We start from the raw sequence: 12936 nt of genomic DNA, 5'->3' as shown, positions 1-12936 counted from the left end.
ACAGAGATAGCTGTCAATAACTGATAGCTGTACATGGAGAGGTGTTATCAGAGATTGATAGTATTTCCTGTGTAAGTGTGTATACAGAGATAGCTGTCAGTCACTGATAGTTGTACACAGGGGATAAATGCTTTATTATGTAAACTGAAACAAACAAACAAAAAAAGTAGTCATATTTGGTATTGTCGCGTTCGTAACAGCCTGCTCTATAAAAATAGCACATGATCTGTGTAAGTGTGTATACAGAGATAGCTGTCAGTCACTGATAGTTGTACACAAGGGAGGTGTTATCAGTGATTGGTAGCATTCTCTGTGTAATGGTCCCTTTAGTCATAATACATTTTTATTGGTTTTTCTTCGTTAGTAAAGAGAAACAGTTTTTACATATTTGTGCAAATGTATGGTAAGCGAAAAATAGTTGTCAATAGGTCATGTGAATAATACTTTTACATGTATTATAGTTAACTTTACCATGATCTAGCAGATTGTCGGGAAGGAAGCTTTCCTTGCCAACAATCTACTGATTGCTAGCGGAGGAGACCGCTTCATTTACATGCACCAATCTACTCCAGCTGCTCCAGAGTATGTGAAGGAGCGATTGCTAGTCTCTTCCGAGCCCCTGCTGCATACGCCAAAATCTGTGAAAACACAGATGTCGGCGTATTAACCCCTTGTATGCCGCAGTCAAAGCTGACCTTTCAAGTAAAAAAATATATAAAAAAATCCCAAAATAAAACATAAAATTGTAAAAAAATAAATAAACCAGGCATATTGGGTATTGCTGTGTCCGAAATGACCGTCTCTTTAAGATATCATATGATCCACCCCCTCACCTGAACGCCGTAGAAAAAATTAATTAAAACTGTGCTAAAACAATAATTTTTTTGTCACCTTACATCACAAAAAGTTCAACACCAAGCGATTAAAAAGGCATATGCCCCACAATATAGTGTCAATCAAACCATCACCTTTTCCTGCAAAAAATGAGCCACTGCATAGAACAATAGGGCGAAAGAATATGGAGACACTAAAATATGATTCTTTTTGTTTCAAAAATGCTTTTCCTGTGTTAAAAGTGAAAAAAATAAAAAAAAGTTGACATATTATCGCTGTGTATGTAACAACTAGGTCTATTAAAATATCACATGATCTAACCACTCAGGTGAACACCGTAAAAAAATATAATAATAAAATAATAACGGTGTCAAAAAAGCCATTTTATGTCACCTCACATAGCAAAAGTGTAAGCAATCAAAAAGTCATATGCACCCCAAAATAGTACTAATTAAGCCATTATCTAATCCCGCAAAAAATGAGACCCTACCTAAGCCAATCGCCCTAAAAATAAAAAACTATGGCTCTCAGAATATGGAGACACTAAAACATGATTTTTTTTTGTTTTAAAAAGTCTTTTATTGTGTAAAAATTCAATAAATAAAAAAAGTAGACATATTAGGTATTGCCACGTCTGTAATGTCCTGTTGTATAAAAATATCACATGACCTAACTCCTTAGGGGAACACCGTAAAAAAAAAACTGTGTCAAAAAAGCTATTTTTTGTCACCTTACATCACAAAAAGTATAATACCAAGCGATCAAAAAGTCATATGTACCCTAAAATAGTACCAATCAAACAGTCATCTCATCCCGCAAATAATGAGATCCTACATAAGACATTCACCTAAAAAATAAAAAATATGGCTTTCAGAATAAGGAGACACAAAAAAAAAATGCTTTATTATGTAAAACTGAAACAAACAAACAAAAAAAGTAGTCATATTTGGTATTGTCGCGTTCGTAACAGCCTGCTCTATAAAAATAGCACATGATCTAACCTGTCAGATGAACATAGTAAAAAAATAAAAATAAAAGCGGTGCCAAAACTATTTTTTGTAACCTTGCCTCACAAAAAGTGTAATATAGAGCAACCAAAAATCATATGTACCTTAAAATAATACCAATAAAACTGCCACCTTATACTTTAGTTTCCTTAGTAGGGTCACTATTTTGGAGTTTCTACTCTAGGGGTGCATCAGGGGTTCTTCAAATGTGACATGGCAACTTAAAATTATCCCAGTGAAATCTGCCCTACAAAAACCACATGGCGCTCATTTCATTCTGCGCCCTGCCGTGTGCCCGTACAGCAGTTTACAATCACAAGTGAGGTGTTTCTGTAAACTACAGAATCAGAGTAATAAATATTGAGTTTTATTTGGCTATTAACCCTTGCTTTGTTAGCGGAAAAAAATTATTAAAATAGAAAATCTGCCAAAAAAGTGAAATTCTGAAATTTCATCTACATTTTACTTTAATTCTTGTGGAACACCTAAATGGTTAACAAAGTTAGCAAAATCTGTTTTTAATACCTTGAAGGGTGTAGTTTTTTAAAATGGGGCCATTTATTGGTGGTTTCTATTATGTAAGCCCCGCAAAGTGACTTCAGACCTGAAGTGATCCTTAAAAATTGGGTTTTGGAAATTTTCCAAAAAATCTTTCTTAAAAAAGATTTGCTTTTAAACTTCTAAGCCTTCTAACTTCCCAAAAAAAGAAATTGTAATTTACAAAATGATCCAAACATGAAGAAGACATATTGGAAATGTAAAGTAATAACTATATTAGGAGGTATCACTATCTGTTTTAAAAACAGAAAAATTGGAATTTTGAAAATTGCGAATTTTTCCAAATTCTTGGCAAATTTGGTATTTTTAAAATAAATAAAATGAAATATTTTCACTCAAATTTACCATTGTCGTGAAGTACAATATGTGACGAGAAAACTATCTCAGAATGGCTTGGATAAGTAAAAGCATTTTAAAGTTATCACCACATAAGGCCCCTTTTACACGAGCGAGTTTTCCACGCGGGTGCAATTTGTGACGTGAACGCATAGCACCCGCACTGAATCCTGACCCATTCATTTCATCGGGTCATGCATCAGTTCTGCGTTGCGTGAAAAGCGCAGCATGTTCTATATTCTGCATTTTTCACGCAGCCCTGGCCCCATAGAAGTGGATGGGCTTCAGTGAAAAACACATTGCATCCAGAAGCAAGTGCGGATGCAATGCGTTTTTCACTGATGGTTGCTAGGAGATGTTGTTTGCAAACCTCCAGTTTTTTATCACGGGCGTGAAAAACGCATCAAAACGCATTGCACTTGCGCGGAAAAACTGAACAACTGAACGCAATCGCAGACAAAACTGACTGAACTTGCTTACAAAATGGTGCGAGTTTCACTGAACGCACCCTGAATGCATCCGGAGCCAATCCGTCACGCTTGTGTGAAAGGGGCCTAAAGTGACACATGTCAGATTCGCAAAAAATGGCCTGGTCTTTAAGGTGGAAAATGGCAGGGTCCTCAAAAGCAGACATTTTATGTATAAATTTTGCTGAATCTTTTCCCACAAAACTATATATCAATCTGCTCAGCTTTTCCTGCTCCATAACATGCGGCTTGCAGATTGCACTTCATTTCGTGGTGACAGTTTTCTTTTAAGCACTTAGCTATTATCCCTGAACATGAGAGAAACACTAACATGAAACAAAGTAAGTAGGATAACAGTGTAAAACAATCTATCATTATCACTGTAATTCCTACCGTTTCAAAGCTTAAGGTCAGTAGTGCTAAATTCAGTAAGCTACAATAATTGGTAATTAGAAGAGCCAACACAATGCAGGCTGGGCCAGCTCAATCAAGACATATGTTACAAAGAAATACAGATGCTGAGGCAAGCTCTAATATGAGCATACTGACATAGCAATCAGTGTAAATCTACACAGATGATGTGACACTCGATTGCAAATTAATAAGTTTATTACATGTTAGTAACTTTTGTTATTTCCCCAGAACTCACCAACTTCAAAAAAAGGGGCTTTGTCAAACCTCAGATTTTTAAACAATAAACTTGATAAATTTGTAACATGTTAAACGTGAGTCCTTTGTATCCGCTCACTCGTAGGCAAAAAGCTTAATATGAATAGGGCCAAATTTGGACAAACTCTGGAATTTCAGCCCCTTGGGTAAATTAATCAGATTCTTGCTGGTCCACTGGAACTTACTTATACATTTGGAATATAATTGCTTATACAAAGCAAAGGATTCTGCCCGCATATATCAAAATGTCCAATAATTAACAGCAAAACATCTGACAGGTGTAGGATAAAATACAATACGTTTGGCCATCTGTACACGTATTCTGGGATATCCTAGAGATAAAGTTATTTTGAGAAATCCTACCAAGTTGACTTAAAGGAGTTGTCCCACAAAAAATATTCTACATGTTTCAAACCAGCACCTTAACCACCTCAGCCCCCAGTGCTTAAACACCCTGAAAGACCAGGCCACTTTTTACACTTCTGACCTACACTACTTTCACCATTTTTTGCTCGGTCATGCAACTTACCACCCAAATGAATTTTACCTCCTTTTCTTCTCACTAATAGAGCTTTCATTTGGTGGTATTTCATTGCTGCTGACATTTTTACTTTTTTTGTTATTAATCGAAATTTAACGATTTTTTTGCAAAAAAATGACATTTTTCACTTTCAGTTGTAAAATTTTGCAAAAAAAACGACATCCATATATAAATTTAGCTCTAAATTTATTGTTCTACATGTCTTTGATAAAAAAAAAATGTTTGGGTAAAAAAAAAATGCTTTGGGTAAAAGTTATAGCGTTTACAAACTATGGTACAAAAATGTGAATTTCCGCTTTTTGAAGCAGCTCTGACTTTCTGAGCACCTGTCATGTTTCCTGAGGTTCTACAATGCCCAGACAGTACAAACACCCCACAAATGACCCCATTTCGGAAAGTACACACCCTAAGGTATTCGCTGATGGGCATAGTGAGTTCATAGAACTTTTTATTTTTTGTCACAAGTTAGCGGAAAATGATGATTTTTTTTTTTGATTTTTTTTTCTTACAAAGTCTCATATTCCACTAACTTGTGACAAAAAATAAAAACTTCCATGAACTCACTATGCCCATCACGAAATACCTTGGGGTCTCTTCTTTCCAAAATGGGGTCACTTGTGGGGTAGTTATACTGCCCTGGCATTCTAGGGGCCCAAATGTGTGGTAAGGAGTTTGAAATCAAATTCTGTAAAAAATGACGAGTGAAATCCGAAAGGTGCTCTTTGGAATGTGGGCCCCTTTGCCCACCTAGGCTGCAAAAAAGTGTCACACATCTGGTATCTCCGTATTCAGTAGAAGTTGGGGAATGTGTTTTGGGGTGTCATTTTACATATACCCATGCTGGGTGAGATAAATATCTTGGTCAAATGCCAACTTTGTATAAAAAAATGGGAAAAGTTGTCTTTTGCCAAGATATTTCTCTCACCCAGCATGGGTATATGTAAAAAGACACCCCAAAACACATTCCCCAACTTCTCCCGAGTACGGAGATACCAGATGTGTGACACTTTTTTGCAGCCTAGGTGGGCAAAGGGGCCCATATTCCAAAGAGCACCTTTCGGATTTCACTCGTCATTTTTTACAGAATTTGATTTCAAACTCCTTACCACACATTTGGGCCCCTAGAATGCCAGGGCAGTATAACTACCCCACAAGTGACCCCATTTTGGAAAGAAGAGACCCCAAGGTATTCGCTGATGGGCATAGTGAGTTCATGGAAGTTTTTATTTTTTGTCACAAGTTAGTGGAATATGAGACTTTGTATGAAAAAAAAAAAAAAAAAAAAAATCATCATTTTCCACTAACTTGTGACAAAAAATAAAAAATTCTAGGAACTCGCCATGCCCCTCACGGAATACCTTGGGGTGTCTTCTTTCCAAAATGGGGTCACTTGTGGGGTAGTTATACTGCCCTGGCATTTTCCAGGGGCCCTAATGTGTGGTAAGTAGGTAAATGACCAGTGAAATCCGAAAGGTGCTCTTTGGAATATGGGCCCCTTTGCCCACCTAGGCTGCAAAAAAGTGTCACACATCTGGTATCTCCGTACTCGGGAGAAGTTGGGGAATGTGTTTTGGGGTGTCTTTTTACATATACCCATGCTGGGTGAGAGAAATATCTTGGCAAAAGACAACTTTTCCCATTTTTTTATACAAAGTTGGCATTTGACCAAGATATTTGTCTCACCCAGCATGGGTATATGTAAAATGACACCCCAAAACACATTGCCCAACTTCTCCTGAGTACGGCGATACCAGATGTGTGACACTTTTTTGCAGCCTAGGTGGGCAAAGGGGCCCATATTCCAAAGAGCACCTTTCGGATTTCACTCGTCATTTTTTACAGAATTTGATTTCAAACTCCTTACCACACATTTGGGCCCCTAAAATACCAGGGCATTATACCTACCCCACAAGTGACCCCATTTTGGAAAGAATAGACCCCAAGGTATTCGCTGATGGGCATAGTGAGTTCATGGAAGTTTTTATTTTTTGTCACAAGTTAGTGGAATATGAGACTTTGTATGAAAAAAAAAAAAAAAAAAAAAAAATCATCATTTTCCACTAACTTGTGACAAAAAATAAAAAATTCTAGGAACTCGCCATGCCCCTCACGGAATACCTTGGGGTGTCTTCTTTCCAAAATGGGGTCACTTGTGGGGTAGTTATACTGCCCTGGCATTTTCCAGGGGCCCTAATGTGTGGTAAGTAGGTAAATGACCAGTGAAATCCGAAAGGTGCTCTTTGGAATATGGGCCCCTTTGCCCACCTAGGCTGCAAAAAAGTGTCACACATGTGGTATCTCCGTACTCGGGAGAAGTTGGGGAATGTGTTTTGGGGTGTCTTTTTACATATACCCATGCTGGGTGAGAGAAATATCTTGGCAAAAGACAACTTTTCCCATTTTTTTATACAAAGTTGGCATTTGACCAAGATATTTATCTCACCCAGCATGGGTATATGTAAAATGACACCCCAAAACACATTCCCCAACTTCTCCTGAGTACGGCGATACCAGATGTGTGACACTTTTTTGCAGCCTAGATGCGCAAAGGGGCCCAAATTCCTTTTAGGAGGGCATTTTTAGAGATTTGGATACCAGACTTCTTCTCACGCTTTGGGGCCCCTAGAATGCCAGGGCAGTATAAATACCCCACATGTGACCCCATTTTGGAAAGAAGACACCCCAAGGTATTCAATGAGGGGCATGGCGAGTTCATAGAAATTTTTTTTTTTTGGCACAAGTTAGCGGAAATTGATATTTTTTATTTTTTTCTCACAAAGTCTCCCGTTCCGCTAACTTGGGACAAAAATTTCAATCTTTCATGGACTCAATATGCCCCTCACGGAATACCTGGGGGTGTCTTCTTTCCGAAATGGGGTCACATGTGGGGTATTTATACTGCCCTGGCATTCTAGGGGCCCTAAAGCGTGAGAAGAAGTCTGGAATATAAATGTCTAAAAAATTTTACGCATTTGGATTCCGTGAGGGGTATGGTGAGTTCATGTGAGATTTTATTTTTTGACACAAGTTAGTGGAATATGAGACTTTGTAAGAAAAAAAAATAATAATTCCGCTAACTTGGGCCAAAAAAATGTCTGAATGGAGCCTTACAGGGGGGTGATCAATGACAGGGGGGGTGATCAATGACAGGGGGGTTGATCAATGACAGGGGGGTGATCAATGACAGGGGGGTGATCAATGACAGGGGGGGTGATCAATGACAGGGGGGGTGATCAATGACAGGGGGGTGATCAATGACAGGGGGGGTGATCAATGACAGGGGGGTGATCAATGACAGGGGGGGTGATCAATGACAGGGGGGGTGATCAATGACAGGGGGGTGATCAATGACAGGGGGGTGATCAGGGAGTCTATATGGGGTGATAACCACAGTCATTGATCATGCCCCTGTAAGGCTTCATTCAGACGTCCGGATGCGTTTTGCGGATCCGATCCATCTATCAGTGGATCCGTAAAAATCATGCGGACATCTGAATGGAGCTTTACAGGGGGGTGATCAGGGAGTCTATATGGGGTGATCACCACAGTCATTGATCATGCCCCTGTAAGGCTTCATTCAGACGTCCGGATGCGTTTTTCGGATCCGATCCATCTATCAGTGGATCCGTAAAAATCATGCGGACGTCTGAATGGAGCTTTACAGGGGGGTAATCAATGACAGGGGGGTGATCAATGACAGGGGGGTGATCAATGACAGGGGGGTGATCAGGGAGTCTATATGGGGTGATAACCACAGTCATTGATCATGCCCCTGTAAGGCTTCATTCAGACGTCCGGATGCGTTTTGCGGATCCGATCCATCTATCAGTGGATCCGTAAAAATCATGCGGACATCTGAATGGAGCTTTACAGGGGGTTGATCAATGACAGGGGGGTAATCAATGACAGGGGGGTGATCAGGGAGTCTATATGGGGTGATCAGGGGTGATTAGGGGTGATCAGGGGCTAATAAGGGGTTAATAAGTGACGGGGGGGGGGGTGTAGTGTAGTGTAGTGGTGCTTGGTGGGACTTTACTGAGCTACCTGTGTCCTCTGGTGGTCGATCCAAACAAATGGGACCACCAGAGGACCAGGTAGCAGGTATATTAGACGCTGTTATCAAAACAGCGTCTAATATACCTGTTAGGGGTTAAAAAAAACACATCTCCAGCCTGCCAGCGAACGATCGCCGCTGGCAGGCTGGAGATCAACTCTCTTACCTTCCGTTCCTGTGAGCGCGCGCGCCTGTGTGCGCGCGTTCACAGGAAATCTCGCGTCTCGCGAGATGACGCGTATATGCGTCCACTCGGAATGAATCAACCACCTCCAGGACGCGTCTGTGCGTACAGCGGTCCGGAGGTGGTTAATCTGAACACTTTTGTAATTGCATGTAATTAAACATTTTTAGTTTTATATTTACTTTATAGCGCCACCTGCTGTTTGCTATTTTTCTAATTTCTCTGTTCTGCTTACTGACATGGAAGCACATGCTCGGTTCCATCCTTCAACTGCCACCAGCTGCAGTAGAAAGGACATGGCCCCTGAGAAAGTGCACATCCCATAAACAGCCAGCTTGAAATAAATCTATCAGAGCAATTGTAACAATGAATAGGGAGATCTCTGGATCCATGTGCAGTACAGGGCTGGTTCTAGCTTTGTTAAAAAGAAAGTATCATATAGTATATGATGTGTTATTTTCATTTTTTACATTAATCATTGGCTAACCTTTTTAAGAGAATCACGTTAATGGGGGTATGTGGTTTACAAAGGCACATAATTTAACGGGTCCAGGCCCAGGATATTTTTTAATGGCTATAACTTTTTTTTTTTTAGTTTGTCGGGGCTTTATTTTCATAACCAGTTATGCTTTTGTTTATCATTTTATAAGCATAATTAAAAATTCTGTTTTAGAATATTTAGGATTATAGTATAAATAAATAGTAAAACAAATGTTTTTTTTTACATTCTATGGGGATTTCATGGGGATTTTTATACTTCTATGTATGCCTGAAAACTGATGTAAAGAGTCACAAAATCTGGTGTATGTAATGGTTGTGCAAAAATTTTGAAGCTTTTTTGGGGTTTAGTGCACCTCTTGCCACAGTTGGAGGAACAGGGCCTTGCAGGGGCAGCTAGAGCTGGCCTGGCACATTTACTATGCCAGAGAAATTATGTAGTTTATAGCAGAAACTGACCCTAGCTCCCCTGCTGGAATAGATTCCTGTTTTGTCTCACGAACCTGCACAAATGCCCCATTGGACTGTCCCTCAAAGTTCAATGAAGACCAATGAGGGACTACATTTATGAAGTGAAGACATGGAAAATCCAGCACCCAGAGGGGAGGAAATCAGTAAGTCCCATCACGGATCCTCAGCCAGTCCAAGCCCAAAACAACGACAGCAGTTATAGGGATGGATCCAGCAGACTTGATAAAACATTAGCTTTATTGCAGTACATCAGAGACATCTAGAAGCGTTTGGACCATAAAGTGATCTTAATCATAGACTAACAAACATCAGAAAACTCTGCACTAATAAGGGGAGGTTCCACCAATGAATTCTCAGCACAGGGCTAATTTACACAGGTGTGAAAATAATTAATTTTAATCACCTTAGTGGATGTGCCCTTTAAGTTCTCCATATTTGAAAACATTAAAATATTGATCAATTGAACAATTATGGGGCGTGTGTAATATAAGGATATATGCATAACATAATATAAGACCACAGGGCCAGATAGATATCTGTCTCTTAATAGTGTGTCAGTAAATCTTTACGATAATTAAGTCCTATATTTATGCTTTATCTTAAACTATACTGTGGTGAAACCAACCTCGCTACGGTGTTTTGGAGAGGCCTGTTTATCCGCCTCTTGCCCCAGGATTATGGGCCATATACTAACTTTTAAACCCCTGAAACTATTCAAGTGAATTTTGGATAGGTTTGTCCCCAAGTTATACTGTTTAAATTGATGTAAGTTATATGTATGGCCAATGTAAACTCACAAAGTTGTAACAATTTATAATAAGTGTAACTTGTCAGCTTGGGAGGAAAATGCTGGGTGTGTTTCTATTGTGCCATTGTCCCATTGTGTGTTTAAAGGGTGATGTCTGTCCTGTTGTCTGCGCATGTGTATTGGTGACTTCTCTTTGTCTTGAGAGATAATTGGATTACGCCTCGGTTGTCTCCGGGACAGAGAGGAGGAGACCATGATGCATTGTGGGGATGTATTGTCTCTGTGTATCCTACAGTGCTGCATATTTGTCCTATGTCACAGTCTTCATTCTGGTCCTCTGGGGGTGTGAACGATTGGTTGCTGTAGTTACATTGTATGTGTTGTAAATTACTGATTGGTTGTATTTCAAACCCCTGTGGGCAGTACTATGCTTGTGGTTTATGAATAAAAGAGGCTGTACTTGAAGTACAGTCAGTCCACTGCTTGACCCTCAACACGGAGCCTTGTCTCGTTATTGGGGGGATCCGCTGTATGCTGTTAGAGATTGATTGCCAGGAGTGTAAGCTGATTCCTGTTCGTCTGCTAGCAGCTATTCGTGAGGTTCCAGTTTGGAGTGCTACTTTGTATCCAGTTCGGGACATTGGTGTTCTGAAGTAGCTGTGCCGGTCTCTCAGAAAGGGGCATATCGCCTAAACGGATTTTAACCCCTTGACTGCTGAAACGGTCCGTTACATTGGTGGCAAGCAGCGAGATCGTTCCCACAGCCCAGAAGGACAGCTACAAAGAAACATCATTCCCTGGAATTACAATTTGAGGGCAACGCATGTCCCAGTACAGCGACCCTGACAGCACCAGAATGGAAACAGCAGTGGAGTACGATGAGGGTGTCATGGATGACCGAGATGCAGTCCGCAAAGGCATCTGGTACCAGGTACTGGGTATTGTGGAGTATATGCAGGACGAGAGACTCCCCACGGAAGACCAGCGGTTGCAGAAGCGAGTAGCCCTGCGGATGCCCTTCCTGGGAGAGCAGCCCTGGGAGGAATGGGTAAAGGAATTGGAACTCCTAGCATGGCGGGAGCTGTGGCTGGAAGATGCCTACCAGGCGCTCTGGTGGTATGGGGCACAGTACCTACCCAGGACAGCTGAGCATGACAAGCCGGAGGGAGAGGAGTTTGATGGTCCTGGCTTGTTATGGGAGACTTTTTCAGAGCTGGAGTTTGGGAGCCCTACACAAGCCCGGTTCCATGATCTCTTGGAATGGAGGGAGAGCAGGTATGACTGGGACGACACTCATGAGATTGAGCAGGACCTGGTCCACCTGGTGACCCGGGAGATGGAGCTGGAACAGGGCTACCAGCAGCTGTTCCACGCCAGTGAGAAGGCTCAGCAGGACAGTAAGGTGACAAACCCAGTCTCCATTCCCCAGCGGCAGTGTGAAATGCAGGGAGAGGAGAGAAGCGTCCTCCCTCCCCAGCGGCAGGCTGAGTTACAGGGGGCAGAGGTAGTTGTTCCTGCCCCCCAGCAGCAGAGTGATATGCCGGAAAGGCAGTGTGAAATGCAGGGAGAGGAGAGCAGCGTCCTCCCTCCTCAGCGGCAGGCTGAGTTACAGGGGGCAGAGGTCGTTGTTCCTGCCCCCCAGCAGCAGCATGATTTTTTGGGAATTGGGAGCCCAGTCTCCATTCCCCAGTGGCAGGCGGAGTTACAGGGGGCAGAGACAGTCGGTCCTGTCCCCCAGCGGCAGAGTGTCCAGCAGGGAATAGAGAGCCCAGTCTCCTTTCCCCAGCAGCAGGACACTGTATTGGGAGCGGAGACGGTCGGTCGCCCTCCCCAGTGGCTGGAAGTATGTATGGGAGAGGAGCTCATTACCCCCTCTCCCCAGCGGCAGCTTAACGCACCAGGGGGAGACAGTAAGCCCCACAACAGTGCAGATGGGACCGTGGTCTCTGCACTTACAGCACAGGAGGTAGAGACAGTCGGTCTCCCCCTCCAACAACCAGGCTCCAACCAGGCTTCTTCCGTGGTAGCGCTGGCACCAGGGCAGAGTACCGCTGATCCCTGCCCACAAAGCAACCTCCACTCCAAGCCAGGGAGCAACACAGAGACCGGGAGTACCAGCTTGCAACATAACCTTGGTGGACTCACTGGACAGAGACAGGCTACCAAATGCAACAGGTCCAGTATTGGGTTGTGGGTGGGCTGCCAGACTAACTCAGGTACCGACCGGCGTGAGGTCAGGTATCTGGTTAGTCTTCCCTGGGAAGGGGAGATGTGTGGTGAAACCAACCTCGCCACGGTGTTTTGGAGAGGCCTGTTTATCCGCCTCTTGCCCCAGGATTATGGGCCATATACTAACTTTTAAACCCCTGAAACTATTCAAGTGAATTTTGGATAGGTTTGTCCCCAAGTTATACTGTTTAAATTGATGTAAGTTATATGTATGGCCAATGTAAACTCACAAAGTTGTAACAATTTATAATATGTGTAACTTGTCAGCTTGGGAGGAAAATGCTGGGTGTGTTTCTATTGTGCCATTGTGTGTTTAAAGGGTGATGTCTGTCCTGTTGTC

General features: G+C 41.9%; 1 protein-coding gene across 1 annotated transcript in view; it reads right to left on the bottom strand.

The window, feature by feature from the left end:
* Positions 1 to 12936, bottom strand: part of TRPM3 (transient receptor potential cation channel subfamily M member 3) — a 550448-nt gene that overhangs the window by 436353 nt on the left and 101159 nt on the right. The gene's annotated exons all lie outside the window — the stretch shown is intronic.

The sequence above is a fragment of the Bufo bufo genome, chromosome 2 (genome assembly GCF_905171765.1).
Source record: "Bufo bufo chromosome 2, aBufBuf1.1, whole genome shotgun sequence".
NCBI classification, from domain to species: Eukaryota; Metazoa; Chordata; class Amphibia; order Anura; family Bufonidae; genus Bufo; species Bufo bufo.
Note: the sequence above shows the minus strand (reverse complement) of the source record. Positions and strands in the feature narration are given on the sequence as shown.